This window comes from Macaca mulatta, chromosome X (assembly GCF_049350105.2).
Source record: "Macaca mulatta isolate MMU2019108-1 chromosome X, T2T-MMU8v2.0, whole genome shotgun sequence".
NCBI lineage: Eukaryota > Metazoa > Chordata > Mammalia > Primates > Cercopithecidae > Macaca > Macaca mulatta.
In genome coordinates, this window is record NC_133426.1 from 104,687,237 (window position 1) to 104,707,936 (window position 20,700).

Consider the following 20,700-nt stretch of genomic DNA (forward strand, 5'->3'; position numbering starts at 1 on the left):
CGGCCTGACTACCCTACTATAGAAGATTTGAGCAGCCTACCCTGTATTCTCTGATCTTGTTCCTCCCCCAATCTCAATCCAGAGGAAACCCCTTTCCCTAAACAAACAACAAACAAAAACAGAACGCTAGGTAGACTAGCTGTTAGCAATCTGAGAAACAAAATGTTTTCTATACAACCATCATTGATAATTGATACAGTCCAATGCCCAATAACTTACCCATTTATGAGATATTTATCAACAACCTAGTATGAAAGATACAAAAACTGTAAAATTATTTTTAAGATGCATCCTGAGCAATTCACATTTTTTTGAGAGTTTTTTAAAAAGCAAACAAACCAATCTACCAGGTTATGAGCATCATCTTTTAAAAAGGCGCTTTCAGTGTTTTCTTATTTGAAAAGACAGGCATAAAACAGTATCTGATTGTGCTGAAGACTGTGGAAAACACTGAATAAGGGGATAAATTTGAGCAGAAATAATGTTTGAGCCTTTGAAGCAAAGGCAAAGTTGAAAGAAAGAGGCAGTGCATTGTACAACTTTGAATCCCACATCTTCATCCTCTCAGCAGATGCCTTGATTCCTTCTGTTTTATTAAATAAAAGTAAGCTCTCCCTTGTCTCTGAAATTTCTCAATGTCATCCATTCAATTGTCCTTCTTACCTACTTCAATGCAAGAAAGAAGCCCATCTCATTCAATTCAACTCTTTCCAGGACTATGGAAATTTGTCTACTTCCATTTCACGTCCACATTTCCTACATCTTCAATCTCTTCCCTCCACTAGCTTATTCTGCTTAGCTTTTAAGCATGATCAAGTCTTCTCATATGCTAAAAAACAATGAAACACCAAAATACCCTTTCTTAATTTTGTGACTTCTTTTAATGTGCTTATTCTTAAGCTAGAACTTACTGAACTTTCACTATGTTCCAAGCAACTGTTCCTAACTCAAACTCTTTACATGAGTTATTTCATTTTACCCTCACATCAACCTTATGAGGTAAGTAATATTATTATTCCCAATTGACAGAGCCAACTGCGGCTCCTGAGCTTAAGCAACTTACCCAAAATCATGCAAGTATTTAATGGTGGAGCTGGAATTTGAATCCATAACTATCTCTAAAGACTCTTAAGCTCTTAAACACTGCACTGGGATAGATGTGCTATTTCTTTCTCTCTCTCCCTCTCTCTCTCCTTCCCTCCCTTATGTCCTTCTTGATTCCCCCTTTTCTTTCATTATTCTCTTTTGCAAAAGAATACACATAGCCTCTATGCTTTCCTACCTTCCTCATTACCTTCTGGCAATGATTTTTGCTTCTACAACTACATTACAATTACTCTATCAAATATCTTTTAATCATCAAATTTGACCTTTTCTTTCTCTATAATTTTTCAGGACACATCTTTTACCTTTCTAGAGCATTTAACACAGATGAAAATATCATTGTTTTTCATATTCTTTTTCCCCTTGACTGCAGTAACATTGTACAATCCCAGCCCTAATTTGACCCATCCAAAAATTCATTTGTTCATTTATTTATTCATCTACTCATTCATTCAGTAAATATGTATTACATATTTATCTTGTGTTGGGCCTTGTTCTGTATGCTAAGAATACCACCATGAAGAAGACAAGATTTCTGCCCCCAGAGAGCTTGCATTTTAGTGGAGGGTGAGAGGCAATAAACAAAAATTGTTAAAAAGAGTATATTAGTCCATTTCCACGCTGCTGATAAAGACATACCTGAGACTGGGTAGTTTATAAAGAAAAAGAGGTTTAATGGACTCACAGTTCCACATGGCTGGGGAGGCCTCACAATCAGGGCAGAAGGCAAAAGGCACGTCTTATATGGCAGCAAACAAAAGAGAATGAGAACCAAGTGAAAGGGGTTTCTTCTTAGAAAATCATTAGCTCTCATGAGACTTATTCACTCCCACAAGAACAGTATGTGGGAAACTGCCCCCATGATTCAGTTATCTCCCACCAGGTCCCTCCCACAACACGTGGGAATTATGGGAGCAAAAATTCAAGATGAGATTTGGGTGAGGACACAGCCAAATCATATCAAAGAGAAAAATATATGATGTGTTATTAAAAAAGAAGTGTGTCTGGGGAAAGACCAATAGGCTGAGGAACTGCAAATCCAAAGTTTTTGAGGTAGAAACAGCATGGAAGCCATTGTAGCTGGAGCACAGTAAGTGGGAGGAGAGAGGTAGGTCAGTGGCCAGAGAGTTAAGCTGAGGCCAAGTCATGTAGGGCTTTATAGAACATATGAGGAGTTTGGATTTTGCTTGGGGTGAGATTGAAAGTCATTGGAAGGTTTGAGCAAAGTAGTAAACAAAATATGACTTTTAACTAATCACTTTGTCTACTATGTTGCTAACAGACTGAAGGAGGACGAAGGTAGAAGCAGAAAGATCAATTATATCACAATTATGTCAGTGAGGGCTGGGTGCGGTGGCTCACGCCTGTAATCCCAGCACTTCGAGAGGCCAAGGCAGGTGGATCACCTGAGGTCAGGAGTTTGAGACCAGCATAGCCAACATGGTGAAATCCCATCTCTACTAAAAAATACAAAAAGTAGTTGGACCTGGTAGCAGGTGCCTGTAATCCCAGCTACTCGGGAGGCTGAGGCAGGAGAATGCCTTGAACCTGGGAGGCGAAGGTTGCAGTATGCCAAGATCATGCCATGCACTCCAGCCTGGGCAACAAGAGTGAAACTCCATCTCAAAAAAAGAAAAAATAATAATATCACTGAGAAAGGATTATGATTTGGAATGTGGTAACAGTGGAGGTTGTGACATGTGACTGTATTGGAGATATAGTTTGAAGGTAGTCCTAGTAGGATGTACTAACAGATCAGCTGTGGAGTGTGAGACAAGGAGAGAAGTCAAGAGTTTTGGTCTGAGTTTGAGGAAATCCAGGTGTGGTGGAAACTGAAAATTATGCAAGTTGTGAACACAAAATTACGTATAAAAATAAGGTATGAAAGTCAATATTTCTTTTGAATGTGTGGTGGCCTACCTTCCAGATGGCCCCTAATGATCTTGACTGCATCCTGCAATATCTTGGCTGCAATGCCATGAGAGATCCTGAGCCAAAACCACCTAGCTAAATCATCCCTGAATTCCCGACCCACAAAAACTGTGTGCAATAGTAAATGTTTATATTTTGAGACATTACATTTTGGAGCAATGTTTTGTAATGCAAGAAAACATATCTAGTAAAAATTTTTGGTGCCAGGAATGGAGTGCTACCATAATAAAAACTTAAAATATAGAGAAGATTTGGAACTAGTAGTGAGAAGAAGCTGGAAGGATTTTGAGGAGATGTTAGTAAAAATGTAAGGAATGTGAAAGAGACTTAGCAGAATCCTGATGGACATTAAGGAAGCTGAAGATGAGGTCTTAAAAGAAAGTAGGAAAACGTTATTGAAACCTGTAAGAAAGGGGATTCTTGTTATACAAGTGTTGAAAGTTTAGCAACACTGTCACCTATGTAATGAGGAAAGTAGAAAATATAGTACCCGAAGAACTGCAAGTTCCAGTTATGGAGATTTTCAGGCAGAATGTTGGGGGGGGGGCGGGTCTCCAGGTTTCTTCTTGCTGTTTACAACAAAATGTGAGAAAAGAGTGGTAAGCTTCAGGAAGGACTGTAAAACAAAATGGAGCCAGGCTTGCTGGTTTTGAAATTTCCAGCCTCTCCAGATGGCAGACATTATTGAATTTAAGAAATTGCTTTGGGGCAAGTATCAAATCCAGGTCACAGAAAAACAGTGTACAAAGAAGCAGCTCAGAATGTCTGTAAAAGTCTTTGTTAAGACCTTAAAAAAAATGCAAAATAGTGCCTCAGAGATCCATTTAGTTAAACAATAAGCCTTTCAAGAAGTTTAAGATTGTTGTCCCTCGAGTCTCAGTAGAAGCTCAGGGTAGGAAAAGGCTTATCTTGAGGAGATTTTGTATCATGGAGTGAACCCCCCAAAATATTCATAGGATATATGGAAAGTTTTAAAAATAATTACTTGAAAGAAACACTGCTAGCTTGCATTTAAAGGGACAGAAAGCTGCAAAATGAAAAGAGGACTTTGAACCCTAAAACTTCTACAGACAGGGAAGCAAGTTGAGAAAACCGTGCAACTGAAAACATGGACTCAGGGTAGAACCAAGAGCACAGGAGGCAGAGCCAAGGGACGTGCCAAATAATTTCTGGGCAGGAGTAGCACCAAAGCCTAATAAAGGAACTTCCAGCATTTGCCCAGCTACATTTCAGAATTTCTTTGGACCAGTGTGCCTCCTGTTTTCCTCCCTCTTAAGCAAGAGTGTCTATAGTGGCTATCATAGCTATCCCTCTCCCACTATTGTACATTGAATGTGTGGAGTGCAGTAACACGGTTTGACTCTGTGTCTCCACCCAAATCTCATCTCAAATTATAATCCCCACATGTCGAGGGAGGGACTTGGTGGGAGGTGATTGGTCATGGAGGCGGTTTCCCCCATGCTGTTCTCGTGATAGTGAGGGAGTTCTCGTGAGATCTGGTTGTTTGATAAGTGTCTGGCATCTCCCCTCCTCGCTCTCTCTGGCTCTCTCCTTCTGCCTTAAGAAGGTGTTTGCTTGCCTTTCGCCCCTTCCACCGTGATTGTAAGTTTCCTGAGGCCCGCTAGTCATGCTTCTTGTGGAACTGTGAGTCAATTAAACCTCTTTCCTTTATAATTACCCCGTCTCGGGTAATATTCTTTATAGCAGTGTGAAAATGGACTAATACCGGCAGGTAGGTTTTCTCTTTAGTTGACAGGTCTTTGGAGCAAGAAAAACTGTTTATGAGGGTCTGTACTTAAGAAACTGTAATAGAGGAGCCTCATCTACGCCAGGGCATGATTTAGATGAGGTGATTCCAGACTCTGAGCTAATGTTGGAATGATACTAAACTTTTTGGGACTTGGGAGAGAGTGAGTGTATTTTTCATATGGGAGGGGCATAAATCTGTGGTGGCCAAAGGGAGGACTGTGTTAGCAGGTCTCCAAACTGATATTTAGTGATTCTTCTGTCCTGGTATTTATGCTCTAGTGTAGTCCCTTCACACCCTGAATAGGACTGGTCTGTGTAACCAGTACAATGGTGCAGAAATGACAGTATGTGACTGCTGAGGTTAAATTATAAAAGACATTGTGACTTTTACCTTGCTATTTTTGGCATCTCTCACTCTTGGGGAAGTCAGCTGTCATGCTGTAAATAACCCTATTGAGTGCTCCACGTGGGGAGAAATAAAGATCTCCTACCAATAGCCAGCATAATTTGCCAGTCATGTGAATGAGCCATTGTGGGAGTGGATCCTCCAGCTTCAGTCAGGTCTTCAGATAACTGCAGCCCCAGCCAACATCTTAACTGCAGCCTCGTAAGAGACTCTGAATGAAAACTACCAGTTTAAGATTCTTTGAAATTCTTGATCCACAGATACCATAAAATAATACCTGTTTTATTAAGTTAAACCACTAAATTTTAGGGTAATTTATTATACAACATGAAACCTTAGGTGGGTCCATGCAAGTAATTTGTGATAGACAACTGTTACAGAATGACACATGATATCAAAATAAATCATTTATTTTTTTAAAAGCTGATATAAATCTAAGAACATAATACTTTTATTAATTAACTGCCTAGTATACCACTATCCTATCTTTTTTTCTATAGTTTTTGTCTGCATAGTCTTTGGAAAAAAGTCAATATTCTTTCTAGCATGGTTAATCAATTTTTTATTACTGTTCATTTTCACACTTTTTTTTCAGCTTCACAACATGTTATTGGTAATGTCATGTTCAGTTTCAGGATTTTTGTTGAATTTGGGAAACCTATCAAATTTATTTAATTTATGTGAAGTATGAGTTCAGAGTACTTCAAATTTTTTTTATACAGTGACTAATATTAAATACTATTTGAAAAGATGATACTCATAACCAGTCTTGAGTCAATGTGCTTGTTGTAGTGGCATTATTGAGTTTTATATTATCTTCATCAATGACAGTACTTTGTGCCAAATCAGCAAGAAATTTGAATCTTTTTCCAATTTATTCATGTGATTCACTTCTCTTCACTATTTGGATTCTTAAACAATCCAAGAACCTATTCATTACTTCTATTCAAAATTTATCTCTTCTTAATGAATTACTGCTTTTGGCATAATCTGGAAAAAATGTTTCATTTCTCAACGTCAGAATAATTTTTATTGATTTCATCACTCATCTTTATCACTTTTGCTTCATGTTTCGTTCATTTTTTATCTGAATTTTCTCTGTGCTTTCATAAATATACTTAAAAATGACAAAAGAAGTATATTTCATATTCAGCCAAATCAGGAGTCTGTAAATTTTCACTCGTTTTACTGAAACTTTCTGTGATGATTAATTTTATGTGTCAACTTGACTGGGCTATGGGATGCCCAGATAGCTGCTAAAACATTATTTCTCACTGTGTCTGTGAGGGTGTTTCTTGAGGAGATTAGCATTTGGATCAATAGACTCTGTAAAGAAGGTCTGCCCTCACCGATGTGGGTGGACATCGTCCTATCCATTGAGGGCCTAAATAGAACAAAGCAACAGTGGAAGGATGAATTTTCTCTCTCTCTTCTTGAGCTTGAACATTCATTTTTCTCTGCCTTCAGATATTAGAGCTTCTGGTTCTTATATCTTTGAACTTCAGGAATTATGTGGACGACACTCCTCCAACCTCAGACTGGGAGTTACACGGTCAGCTCCCCAGGTTCTCAGGCCTTTGGATTCAAAACTGCATTATACACCACTGGCTCTCCTGGTTTTCTAACTTGCAGAGGGCATATCATGAGACTTATTGATCTCTATAATTGTGTGAGTTCATTTCCATAATAAATCTCCTCATATATATCTCTATATATCTTATTGGTTCTGATTCTCTGGAGAACACTGACTAAAATACTTCCCAAATAATACTTTCAAGTCTGCTTTTCAACATAAGAATAATTTGTGTCTTAATAAATTTTGCAAAACTATATGACTATGTGAATATATTGATAAGACCCACATTTACAGTATTGTAAGGGCCCATAAAAATAAGCAGCCACAAAGTCTTTATTAGCTACACAGTAAGTCCACCTCTGGTTCTGAGAAATTACATGAATAGTGATGTCCTTTACTAAGATGAAGAAGAGTATAGGAAACTTAAAAAGGAACAGCAAGAGTTCATTTTTGAACATGTTCAATTTCTGATATTTACTGGTAGGGTGAGCATATAATTTGTTGTACAAACCATTATAGTTTTGAGTGTGAAAAAGAGCACTATTTCATAAACAATAATTATAAATTGGGACTATTCCAGACACATTGAGATGTATAATTACCTTACCTAATGAACATCTAAGTAGAGATATCGAGTAGGCAATTGCTTACAGAAGGTTAGCGTTCGGGAGAGAGTTCTGACCTGAAGGTACAAATTTGAGTGGGGGACATTAATATTTAAGTGCTATTTAATGTCATGAAACTAAATATAATCATCCAGAGAAGGAATGTAGAGTAGACAAGAATGCTGAGATCTGAGCTTTGAAGTGCTCAACATTTTAGAGGTCAGGAAGACAAAGATTAACCAAGTAAGAAAAGCCAGTGAGATAGAAAGAAAACCAAGAGCACGGTGTTTATGAAGCCATGTGAAGAAAAGGTTTCAAGAGTGTCTCATCAAGTGAGCCAAATGTTGCTAAGTCTAGTGAAACGAGAATTCAGAAATGATCTTTGGGTAGAACCAGCTGTATAATTTGCTGGGTCCAGTGAAAAAATGAAAATGTGGGACTCTGTTCAAAAGTTATTAAGAATTTCAGGATGGCAACAACAGAGCGTTAAACCAAGCATGAAGCTCTTGTACGTATAGGGCCCTATATGACTGTGTAGGTTACATGAACACCATGAAACTGGCCCTGCCTTTGGGCCTTGCAACCTGGGGACCACTGATGACAATTACAAGAACAATTTTGGTAGAATTATCTGCGCAAATGGCTAATTGATTTTTAGTGTTAAATCAAGTTTAGCCTAAATCGGCCTCCTGACATATTCTAAGTTGGCCTAAAGGTTTCATTGTACATAGCACACTATAATTTAAATGGAGGTGTAAATAGATTATAACCTACTCTTGTGCCAGTCACTGAGATTTGGCCAATCAAAGGGGGGCAGCTGTTCAAACTGTGTTCAGATAAGGCAAATGCCAGGCTATAACCAATCTGGCTGTTTGTGTACCACACTTCTGTTTTCTGTATGTCACTTTTCTTTTACTGTCTATAAATCTTCTTCCACTATGTGGTTACCCTGGAGTTTCTCTCTGCCTACTCTGGCTCAGGAGGCTGTCCAATTCATGAACCATTCTTTGCTCAGTTAAACTCTGTTAAATTTAACCTAGCTAAAGATTTTCTTTTAACACTGAAAAGAATTGAAAGAGAAGAAGTGTAGGCATAAACATAGATAACTTTCTTGATGTTCTTTTTTTTTCTTAAAACATTTTGACCTTTTGGCAAGATAAAATGGGATGGTGGTTGGAGTGAGTGTTAAGCTCAAGGGAATGTTTGCTTAAGACGAGAGAAGGACAGAATATTTGTATGCTGCTTAGAATGGCCCATTAGAGGGAGAAATTTTGATTATGCAGAGTAGCGGACAATTACACGAGTGATGTCCTTGATAAGGTGATGAGATGGGATTCAGAACACATGTGAAACAGTAGACAGGTCTTTCGTTTTAACAGGGGGAAAGGCAGAATGTATAGTAGAGGATGCAGGGAAGTTAGTAGATTTGGAGGTGAAATTGTGATGTAGTTCTCTTCTGATTGCTTCTGTTTTCTAAGAAAATAAGAAGCAAGACCATGAGTTGAGAGCAAGGAGGAGTAAGGGAGGTTGTGTTGGAGATTTGCAGAATAAGGAGAAGGTGTCTTTTGTTTACCGTTGTACAACTTATATTAGCATGGTATCTGGTACATATTAGTCACAGCTACACACAAAGGGCCCTCAAACTCTCTTCTTTCTACTCTCAGGATATCTCTTGACCCTATTCCTTTCTTCACGTTCTCAAACTACCCACACTGTTTTATGTCTGCATGATTCCTTGCTTAATTGGTTTTCCACCTTTAGTTTTTCTTTCCTCCAAATTATCCCCCACTGTGGTTTTCATATGCCTGTATTCCTCAATCAAAGAATGTTGGGTGAATCAATCAATCAATCAATGGTTATACAAACATCAACATTTGACAATTACAAACAATTTTTTGTTTTTACAGAGGAAAGCTAAACATAAGGTGAAATGTGTGGATCTCAAGCTTGGGTTTAGAGAACTCCTACGGATAAAGGTCATATACCTTGTCAAATGTAGACAGAGAGGAAAAAAAGAGAGAGAGAGAGAGAGAAAATAAAAAGTAAAATTGTCACTCTTGGCTTTATGTCAGAGTAACTTTTGTCTCCCGAAAAATAAAAGAAAATGATAAAAATAAGTCAACATTTATGTTACTTGTCTGAAAATAAGCAGAAGTTTTTAAGGCTTTTAAAAAGTGTTTGTTATTGTTTTCTAATAGCAAAACAAATACATGATCACTGAAGGACATTTGAAACAAACAGAAAAGTGTAAAAGACAAAATACAACCACTGCCCAGACATTGTTAACATTACCATCCATTTTTTGGTCGTATATTTTAAATTGACTTCATACTCTTCTTACAGTATATTCTGCTATTTTTATTCATTTATATTATAAGCATTCTCACTGTTATTAAATATTCTTCTAAAATATTCATTATAATGGCTGCACTAGATTCTATCATATAGGTGTACCATAATGTAAGCATTTCTTTATTGTTGATCATTTATGTTTAGCTTTTCTTTTTGAATAAACTAAAACTATCATGAGACTGAAGTAAGATCATGATCACTATCTTTCCATTTTGATGAGTTCAGAGGAGTGAGATCCAGCAGGCAATTATCAACTTCTCTACCCTTCCTTGATCTTTGTGACATCATTTTTATTCTCTATCTAAAATAAAGTTTATACCCTTTTTTCTAAACAATAATTCCAGGGAAGCAGTCCACATTTTAGAAAACATCTGAGCTCTGGAGCAGACACATTTTTGCTACTGTCTTTTTTTTTTTTTTTTTTTAATTCTTTAAGATAACACAGCAGGGACAAAACACTTAAAAGAAACATACTGCTATGAAAGCTACACAATCTCTCTGAGATAACGCTGCTAGACCTCTTTTGAAATTGGACTCTACTTGTAGTTTACATTTTGTTATTGCTGAATTTATTAAGATTCTATGAAGATGGAAGTAATGTGGGGAGCTGAGAGTAGATGCCTCCTACTTTGTCTCTATTCCTATTTGCAGGTGACTTGGAAATTCCCAAATTACAGAGAATAAAAAACCTTTGTAATTCAGAGTTTGTGAAATTCCCAGAACACCTGTTTTAAAGGCATGCTGCTCTGTTGATGAATCACCCAAGCTTTATAAAATGATTCATCATTAATCATTACAAAAAATAAGCTTAACAATTCATAAGCTCAAAATAATGCTATTTTATTAGCTTCATATTTATTAAAACCACATTACTTTGACTACATTTGGAAACAAAGGAACTTCTAAAAGTTTACTCCTAAAAATGACAGAACTTTTCATTCCTTCAATGTTCTATTTAGCCATATCCATCAAGGTGACATTTTTTAGCAGAGGAAAAACTTGGTAAATTACTTTTTTTTTCCCTAAAAGTGGAATAGTATTTCTAGGTCTTTGGTCTATGTTTCTGCATAGATCATTGAATAGAAAAAAGAAAAACAAAAAAAAACTGTGCTTTTTTTTTTTTCTTAGTATACTTTCAACACTCAACACAGAACACTTCTGTGAAGAAGTATGTGGGTGTTTCTCCCACAGCAAGCAATTCTCTGACAACAGCTAGGTATCCCACAATTCAGTCTGACACTAACCAGAGTTAGTGCAGACCTCACAGGTTAAGGGTTCAGTCCCACAAGACTTCCCTTACCCACCTTCAGAAGCCGATGATAAGTAGTAAGTTTTCAAGTTACCTAGAACTTGTCTCTGACTTGGTAAAAATCAGAGGTTTGCATGACCCCATTTTCAGGTTCCATCACAAGAGCGGTTCATAGACTCCAGGAAAAGAGTTTACTTACGTTACTGACTTATTGCAAAGGATATTTTCAAGAATGTAAATGAAAATCCAGATGAAGGGATACATGGGGTAGGGTTCAGAAAGATCTTGAGCACAGGAGCTTCTGTCTCTGTGGAGTTGGGGTGCAGCTACCCTCCCAGCATGTCAGTATGTCCTTGCTCACCAACCTTGAAGCTCTCCAGAACCGTATACTTTTGGAATTTTTATGGAGGCTTTGTCATGTAGGTATGAACAATCGCTAACTCAATTTCTAGCCCCTCTTCCCTCCCTCTCTGGAGAAAAGGCTGGGAGTGGGGCTGAAAGTTCCAAGCTCCTAATCATGCCTTGGTCTTTCTGGTGACCAGCCCCCATGCAGGAGCCCACCAAGACACCTCATTAGAATAAAAGACGCTCCTATCACCTGGGAAATTAAAAGAGTTTTAGACGCTGTATGCCAGGAACCAGAGACAAAGACTAATATATTATTATTTCACAAGCACATACTTCACTCTACACAAAACTACGTGTTGTTATACATAAAGTATGAGAGTCTGGGCTCTTGAAATTTCCTGTCACTTGGCTATGTTTCCAAGTATTTGAAATCTCCATTTCTAAGTCATGGATGAAACAACTGAGGCCAGGATGGTTCACTAGTAAGATCAGGGTCGCATGTGTGCTCAAACAAAGCTTTAAGAAGAACTAACAACCCCTGGGTTTCCAGTCTGTTGCTGAGCCAGTGAGTGAATCTGTCTGTGTTTTCTAGGCACTGTTTAGTTCAGCTCTGCTTTTCCACACCTGCTTGGGGCTTTTCCTAACCAGCATCAGACCAGGAGCCTTAATTCTGATATCTGTAGACTGGTCTCTGTCTTTCCTTATGTGCCTTAAAAGCGTGTATATACAGGGGAAGCTTATACTGGGAGTGGATGAATACAGGGGATTGTATATGCTTTGGAATCACATTGGAGAAGCTCTACTGGGGCAAATCACTTAACCTATTTGAGCCTTTATTGCCTCATATTTAAAATGGGAATGTCTTAGTTCCTATGTTTGAGGATTTTATGGTATTTAATGAGTTAACACTATGCTTGGCACAAAAAAAGGCACTCTATGTTTACTTTAGAAAAATAGCATACTACTGTGTTGGCAAAGCATTAGATTGTGCATCCATCTTTTTTTTTTTTCTTTTGTTCTGTGAATGAATTTATGAAGTTTGCTTTGATGTTTTCTATCATGCAAATGGATGAAACACTTAGTTCCAGAATTAACATGGTAAGAGTAAGACTCCTGATGTGGTTTGGCTGTGTCCCCACCCAAATATTATCTTGAATTGTAGTTCCTATAATCCCCAAGTGCCATGAAAGGGACCCAGTGGGAGGTAATTTAATCATGAGGGTGCTTACCCTCATGCTGTTCTTGTGATAGTGAGTTCTCATGACATCTGATGGTTTTATAAGGGGCTTTCCCCCTTTTACTCGGCACTTCTCCATGTTGCCATCATGTGAAGAACGTGTTTGCTTCCCCCTCTGCCATGACTGTATGTTTCCTGAGGCCTCCCCAGCTATGTGGAACTGTGAGTCAATTAAACCTCTTTTCTTCATAGAAGCCTGAGAACAGACTAATGGAGTAAATTGGTACCACAGAGAGTGGGGTGCCACTAAAAGGATACCTGAAAATGTGGAAGTGACTTTGGAATTGGGTAACAGGCAGAGGCTGGAACAGTTTGGAGGGCTCAGAAGAAGACAGGAGAATGTGGGAAAGTTTGGAACTTCCTAGAGACTTGTTGAATAGCTTTGACCAAAATGCTGATAGTGATGTGGACAATGAAGTCCAGGCTAAGGTGGTCTCAGATGAAGATGAGGGACTTGTTGGGAACTGGAGTAAAGGTCACTCTTGCTATGCAAAGAGACTGGCAGCATTTTGCCCCTGCCCTAGAGATCTGTGGAACTTTGAACTCGAGAGAGAGAGATGATTTAGGGTATCTGACAGAAGAAATTTCTAAGCAGCAAAGTGTTCAAGAGGAAGCAGAGCATAAAAGTTTGGAAAATTTGCAACCTGATGATGTGATAGAAAAGAAATACTCATTTTCTGGGGAAATATTCAAGCCTACTGTGTACATTTACATAAGTAATGAGGAGCCAAATGTTATTCACCAAGACAATGGGGCAAACCATCTCCAGGGGATGTCAGAGACCTTCATAGCAGCCCCTCCTATCACAGGCCTGGAGCACTAGGAGGGAAAAATGGTTTCCTGGGCTGGGCCCAGGGCCCCCCTGCTGTATGCAGCCTTACAACATGGTGCTCTGTGTCCCAAGCTGCTTCAGCTCCAGCTGTGACTAAAAGGGGCCAATGTATAGCTCAGGCATTTCCTTCAGAGGGTGCAAGCTCCAAGCCTTGGTGGTTTCCATTTGGTGTTGAGCCTATGGGTCCATAGAAGTCAAGAATAGAGGTTTGAGAACCTCTTCCTAGATTTCAGAGGACGTATGGAAATGCCTGAATGTCCGGCCAGAAGTTTGCTGCAGGGGCAGAGCCTTCATGGAAAACCTCTGCTAAGGCAATGCAGAAGAGAAATGTGGGGTCAGAGCCCCCACACAGACTCCCTACTGGGACACTGCATAGTGGAGCTGTGAGAAGAGGGCCACCATCCTCCAGACCCCAGAATGGTAGATCCACTGACACCTTGCACTGTGTACCTGAAAAAGCCACAGGCACTCAATGCCAGCCCATGAAGGCAGCCAGGGAGCAGGGGAGCTGTACCCTGCAAAACCATAGGGCCAGAGCTGCCCAAGGCTGTGGGAGCCTGTGTCTTGCATCAACATGTCCTGGATGTGAGACATGGAATCAAAGGACATAATTTTGGAACTTTTAAATTTTAATGACTGCCCTATTGGATTTCGGACTTGCATGGGGCCTGTAACCCCTTTGTTTTGCCCAATTTCTCTCATTTGGAATGGGTGTATTTACCCAATGTGTATAACCCCATTGTATCTAGGAAGTAACTAAGTTGCTTTTGATTTTACAGGCTCATAGGTGGAAGGGACTTACCTTGTCTCAGATTAGCCTTTGGACTTGGACTTTTGAGTTAATGCTGGAATGAGTTAAGACTTTGGGGGACTGTTGGAAGGGCATGACTGTGTTTTGAAATATGAGGACATGAGATTTTGGAGGGACCAGGGGTAGAATGATGTGGTTTGGCTGTGTCCCCACTCAAATCTCATATTAGTTCTCATAATCCCCACATGTCATGGGACGGACCCTGTGGAAGGCAATTTAATCATAGGAGCAGTTACCTTCATGCTATTCTCATGATAGTGAGTGAGTTCTCATGAGATCTGATGGTTTTATAAGGGACTTTTCCCCCTTTTGCTTGGCACTTCTCCTTGCTGCCGCCATGTGAAGAAGGACATGTTTGTGTCCCCTTCTGCCATAATTGTAAGTTTCCTGATTGTGAGTTTCCCAGCCATGCTAAACTGTGAGTCAATTAAACTTCTTTCCTTTATAAATTACCCAGTCCTGGATATGTCTTTATTAGCAGCGTGAGAATGGACTAATACAACTCCCAAATGCAGTTATTTGTCCAGGACCTTAAATAATGTTGCAATTTTCAAAAACTACTTCAAAGTTACTCCGGAAAAAAATAGTAATGGGCAGAGCTTCCTTCTCATGCTTCCATTTCATTAAGCATGAAAATAGAAATATAAGAAGTGCTAAGAGAAATTACCTGCTCATTTTATTGAAGGTTTCCCTCCCCCAGGATGGTATCTAATTGCTTCTTGAATAGTTCTAGTGAGTTGCTTTTCAAAATGTGACTTTTTATTTCTAAAAGCATTTTCTGTATCTGTGACTTAGAAGGATATGAGGTTACATCAAATTTATACTTGCTCTTTGGCTTAAAACACATGCTTTGTATACAACAGACTAACATACATTGGAGCAAATAACAGGTCCCAAATCAGAAAGAACTCAAGCACTTTATCACTACGCCTTGTTGTTAGCTGCCTTGGACCCTGGGTAATTTCTCTTAAGGGAGAAAATGTTGGAGCTGCAAGACATAGGATTAATTACTTTAACCTACTTCTATTTACGAATGTACAATTCCTGTGGATCAGTCTCAAGCTCACTGCTTCTGAATAACAAAACAGCATAATTTAGGCTCACCCACTAAGGTCCTGTCCTCATTACTGCAAACTAGACCCAGAACAATCTCTTTCCTAATGATGGCCCTTTCCTGGCCATTTTGGCATTATTTCAAGATCATATTAAGACAGTTTTTCAGTAATTACCAAAAGACTATTATTATTTCAAAAATTAGAGCAATAAAAGTATATCAAACTCTTCAAAGGAAAGAAACCCTAGAATATATAGCTACTGAAGATATAAATTAGTGAGTACATGAAAGTGACAAGGAAAACAATTCTCTGGCCAAGAAGAAAATCAGTTGACTCTCATCTTATGTGAGATGTGTTTTCACTCCTTTTGCCTGAACAATAGCTAGCATCAGCAGAATCCAGATTTTATTGTGACCGTTGGAAAATGCTTCTCTCCCTGAAAAGTATGGGAAAGATATGTAAGGAAATGGAATTTAAGAAAAAGTGTAAAGGGAAAGTGGGGTGTGAGAATTTTAAATCCCAATGTTCTACCAAATAAATAATCCTTCTCAACCCTAAACTGTTAAGTGGTAGGTTTGGCAGCAAGACCCCACTCTGTAGGACCTTTTGCTGAAGTCCCAAGTTCCATCAGGAGGAAATAATTTCTTTTGGTTGGGGGATTGTCCCTTATTCAAATGTAAATCCCCTAAAGGATTAAACGCAAGAGTTTTCATTCCTAGAGGAATTAAGTTACTAGGCACTTCCCAGCAAGGTGGAGTGTAGAAAGAAGATAGAAAGGGATGAAAAGGAGGCTTTGGAGGGTGCTAAAACAAACTGAGAAACTGAATGGTGAAATATTCTTCTTCCTGCAGGCTATGAAGAAAAGGTCTAAGTTTGTAGCAGAAACCAAATGTTTCAAAAGAGCAAGTGCATTTTGGATGGGAGAGGGGGCATGCGACTATAGGGAGAGTTGTGGAGGGGTATGGGTGCACACAAAGACAATACAGCCTTGGGAGCTGTTTTTATATTAAACAAGATTAGATATATGTACATATGTGTTGGGGTGAGGGTGCGGTGAGGTTTGGGTTCCAGAAGGAATGGCTGGAGAGTTAACATTCCTTTTTGTATTTCTGGCCATGTGGTTAGTTAGAAGCCTAAATTCTTTTTGAGACCAAAGCATGTTGAGTTGTATAGCTCTCTAGACCTTGTGTTTTGTATGCTAATATGAGGAAAAGCTTTACCAACTGTAACCCAATTGTTCATTGACTCGCAAACTTCCAACTGTGTAGAAGCAGAGTCTCAGCCTTGCAACTTACAAATGTTCCCCAGTTATTTCTGAGAGTCCCCGGAGGAGTGCTTCACATGTGCCTATAAACTAATCTATTGGCTACTCCCACTGAGTGGGGTCTTCTATATTTTTCTTCTCCTATTCCCATTTGTCTATATCCTCTCCTCTTAAAATATCCTTTAGGGACTTCAGTACTGTTATAGACCATAACGATAAGGCCATTGTCTATGTCAAAGATGTTGTTCCTCATCTTCTGCCTCTAGCTTCCTTTCTATATAGGAACATCAAAGCCAGTCCAAAGAACCTAGTGTAGATGGAGCTCATTCCAGCTCTTGGGTCTTTCACTATGTCCTCCCCAGCACCCCTCTCCCAATAAAACCTTTTTCTTTCTTTAAGCAATTGCAAAACAAAAGCCCTGCCTATATGACTGGAAGCCATTCCCTGTATTTTGGGCAAAAGTGAGCATACAAATATATGTGTATTCATGGGGAGGTGTGGGTGAAGATGTGATGGAGTGTGAAGGAGAGGTAAAGATGCCAGTGAGTAGGTGCCACCCATTTCTTTGATTGCCCGATTATTCCAAATAAGCAGACAGGAATGGATGGATAATTACTGGGTCCTCCATCACAGCAGGGGAACAGCTTCCACATATTCATCTACAATTGGATTGTTACCAGTGGAAAGTATCTGAATTACTGGCGGCGAATCTGTACGGGTCTGCAGCAACTTCAAGCCTTGCCACCTCAGAAGAAAGAATTCGACTGAGGGGCATAAGGCAGAAGAGACCAAGGTGAGTTTCAGAGCAGGCGTGGATGTTTATTTAAAAAGACTTTAGAACAGGAAAGAAAGGAAGGTACGTTTGGAAGAGACCCAAGCGGGCACATGAAGGTTAAGTGCCTGAAGGTCAATTGCCCCATTTAACTGTGATCCTAGGGCTTTATAGACTCGCTTCTTTCCCATGCTTTTTCCCTTAGGGTGGGCTGCCCACATGCGCAGTGCCCTCCTTACCCTTGGGAAGTGAGCATGCGCAGTGTGTTTAGGAAGTTGTACACATGCCCGCCTGAGGCTTCCTTCCCTTTTCCGGTGGAGTGTCTCTGGAAGCTCATACTTCACCATTTTATCTCTTTACGAACATGCCCTGGAAGTAGTTTACCACTGGTGCCTGCATTCAATTAACAATTTAATGTTAACAGCTGTGGATCATCAGGAGCTTGTCTCTTCCTTGCATCCTGGCACCGGCTGCTGAATTATCATTTTTAGAGAGGCAATGTGATAATTGTCGGACCATCACCTGACATTCCTAGTGGGTAGGGGAGAAGAGCCCTCTTCTGCCCTGCCCCACTCATGCCTGTCTAATTACCTGTAACAGGATGGCTCAGGTGAATCTGGGAGATGGTGGTCAGGAAATACTAGCATTTTCACCTTCCTTCGGTTTGTTGTTTAAAGTAGCTCAGGTCTTTTGTGAGCTAGGCTTTCTGTGCCCCCGCCCCAAATGTTAGAAATTATCTTTGTTGAATACAAAGACATAAGCAAGATTAACATTGACTTTTCAGTCAAATTAGAAAATTTGAAAATTTCCAGCAGCTTCTATGTTTTCTAGATGAGGAAAATGAAGCCCAGACTTTTTCCTATCTTTTTTTTTTTCTTTTTTTTTTTTTTAGGCTGAGTGTTGCTCTGTCGCCCAGGCTGGAGTGCAGGTTGGAGTGCAGTGGCACAATCTTAGCTCACTGTAGCCTCCACCTCCCAGATACAAGCAATTCTCATGCCTCAACCTCCCGAGTAGCTGAGATGGCAAGCACACACCACCATGCCTGACTAATTTTTGTATTTTTAGTAGAGATGCGGTTTTGCCATGTTGGCCAGGCTGGTCTAGAACTCCTGACCTCAAATGATCCGCCTGCCTCGGCCTCCCAAAGTTCTGGGATTACAAGCTGAGCCACGACACCCAGCCTCCTATCTTCATCGTCAATATTAAAATATCCTCTAGGAATTAGATGGAGTTCATGTATCTCCTCTAGGAATTAGATGGAGTCCATGTATCCAGTTAGAGGCACACAGTAGGCACTCAATAAATATGTGTTGAGCCCAGTTAAATTAGGGGCCTGGCATGTTGCTTTTTCTCCAGGATGTAAAGCAAAACAATTCATGAGCTCAGGATATGAATACTATGGATGCATTTATTCCCCTTGCTTAGCAATTGAAAATGATGAAGCCATAGACTTGTCCAAGGCAATATCGCATATCGCAGAAATGTTGATGGAGTACAGAAGATTGTATTGTGTTTTCTGAGTAGAATTCAGTGGTTTTGGAGGTGGCCCTTGCTAAAGATTGGAAGCAGGACATGCTTTTTGTAATGGTCTTATCAACTCTACTAGCAAAGGATGCAGATGCTTCAAAATATAGAGGCAATTTTTACTTTCCAAATGATTTCAAGACTGATGTTTTAAGTGACTTTTAATGAACAGAGGAGAAACTGCACAGAAGAGGTGATCTTTGTCCACCTCGTCAAATAAAGAAACAAAATACAAAATAAAAGTCTCTTAAAATATGCAAGAACTTCTTAAAGGATTTTCTATCACAACCACATACATGCATAAAAAGTCAGAAGTGCAGGGAGCCAATGTTTTTAATACAATCAAGGTTCACAGCACCAAAGCAATTGAGTAGAAAGAATAAGCAAGAATGTTTGTAGTGATATTCAGAGGTTAACAAAAAATTAACAGAGCCAGACTCCAAATGAAATGGTTATGGGCCAAGAATAACTAGATGTGTGGGAGTGGAAAAAAGGCTTTAAAATGCTGAAACCTCAATAAAAGTTCAGGGCAAGAAGATTGAATCCAAAGTATTAACACCCACTGAAAAAGAAAATAAAGTTGTGTGCACTAAATTGGAAATGCTTGAAAATCGAGATTTCACTGAAACTTTCTCCTAGAGAGAACCATTGTTTCTAACTTTTATAAAACAAAGAAAAAAAATGTTTAAAGAGGGGATCATATGGACATACCGTTACGGTACTACTAAATCGGGAGAAAAATACACAGCAAAGCATATGGTAAAGGTAGCATTTAAGACATGATTGCTATTAATTTACTTTGTATAATTACTCCATTGCTGACAAAGAAAAAAATTAAATTTCTTTTTGGACAGGTTGTCACTCTGTTGCCCAGGTTGGAGTGCACTGGTGTGATCACAGCCCACTCACTGTAGGCTTAACCTCCTGGTTTTAAGTGATCCTTCAAGCTCAGCCTCCTGAGTAGCTGGGACTATGGGAGTACACCACCAGCCTGGCTAATTTTTTTTTTTTTTAAATAGAGATGCGGTCTGACTATGTTGCCCAGGCTGGTCTAGAACTCCTGGGCTCAAGCAACCCTCCTGCCTTGGCCTCCCAAAATGCTGGGCTTACAGGCCTCAGCCCCTGCACGTGGCTTAGGAAACAAACTTTAAAGAGATGAGATCTTGGCCAGATGAAGTGGCTCAGGTCTGTAACCCCAGCACTTTGGGAGGCCAAGGAGGGAAGACTGCTTGAGCCTAGACGATCAAGACCAGCCTGGGAAATATAGCAAGACCTCATCTCTACAATAAATAAGTAAATAAATAAATAAGTAAATAATGTCTAGTGAGAGATAATGCTGAAAGACTGACTGGGTGAAATGGGCTGAATTTCCTGCCATGCCACTTAGACGAGTGTAGGGGCTAAGGGAGAGCTTCCCCTTCACCTTCTGAAAGTTTGCTGAAAAGAAACCAACAAAAGGTAGATTAAGGGGAGAAAAAAGACATACACATTTATTTTAATGTGCATGGCATAGAGGAATCCCAGTGAGGTCCAGATGTTTATATACCCTTCTTCCTAGGGGAAGGGGAGATGGTGGTATAGGAGTAAATAATTTTTAGGGGAGAATGAATGAACCCAGGGGGCAGACATCATTTTGTGAATGATTCTCTTTGGAAATTGAATGGGATGGGAAAACAAGCAATGGTTTGGGATAAAGTTTGCTGGACCCTAGGTGTGGTGTTTAATTTTCAGTCTCTTTCTTTGTGATATGAATTTTAATCTCCTCTGATTAATATGATTTCAAGAAAAGATCAAAGGCAATTGTGTTTCTCTTTGGTGGTTCTGGTGTCTGCATAGATAAAGGAACTTCAGAAAACATCCACATCCACATCCTGTGCTTTGGAG

The 20,700-nt window shown here is 39.4% G+C and overlaps 1 pseudogene; it reads left to right on the forward strand.

Annotated features, from left to right (window-relative positions):
- LOC100427880 (nck-associated protein 1 pseudogene) overlaps positions 1-20,700 on the forward strand; it is a 199,114-nt pseudogene that overhangs the window by 27,329 nt on the left and 151,085 nt on the right.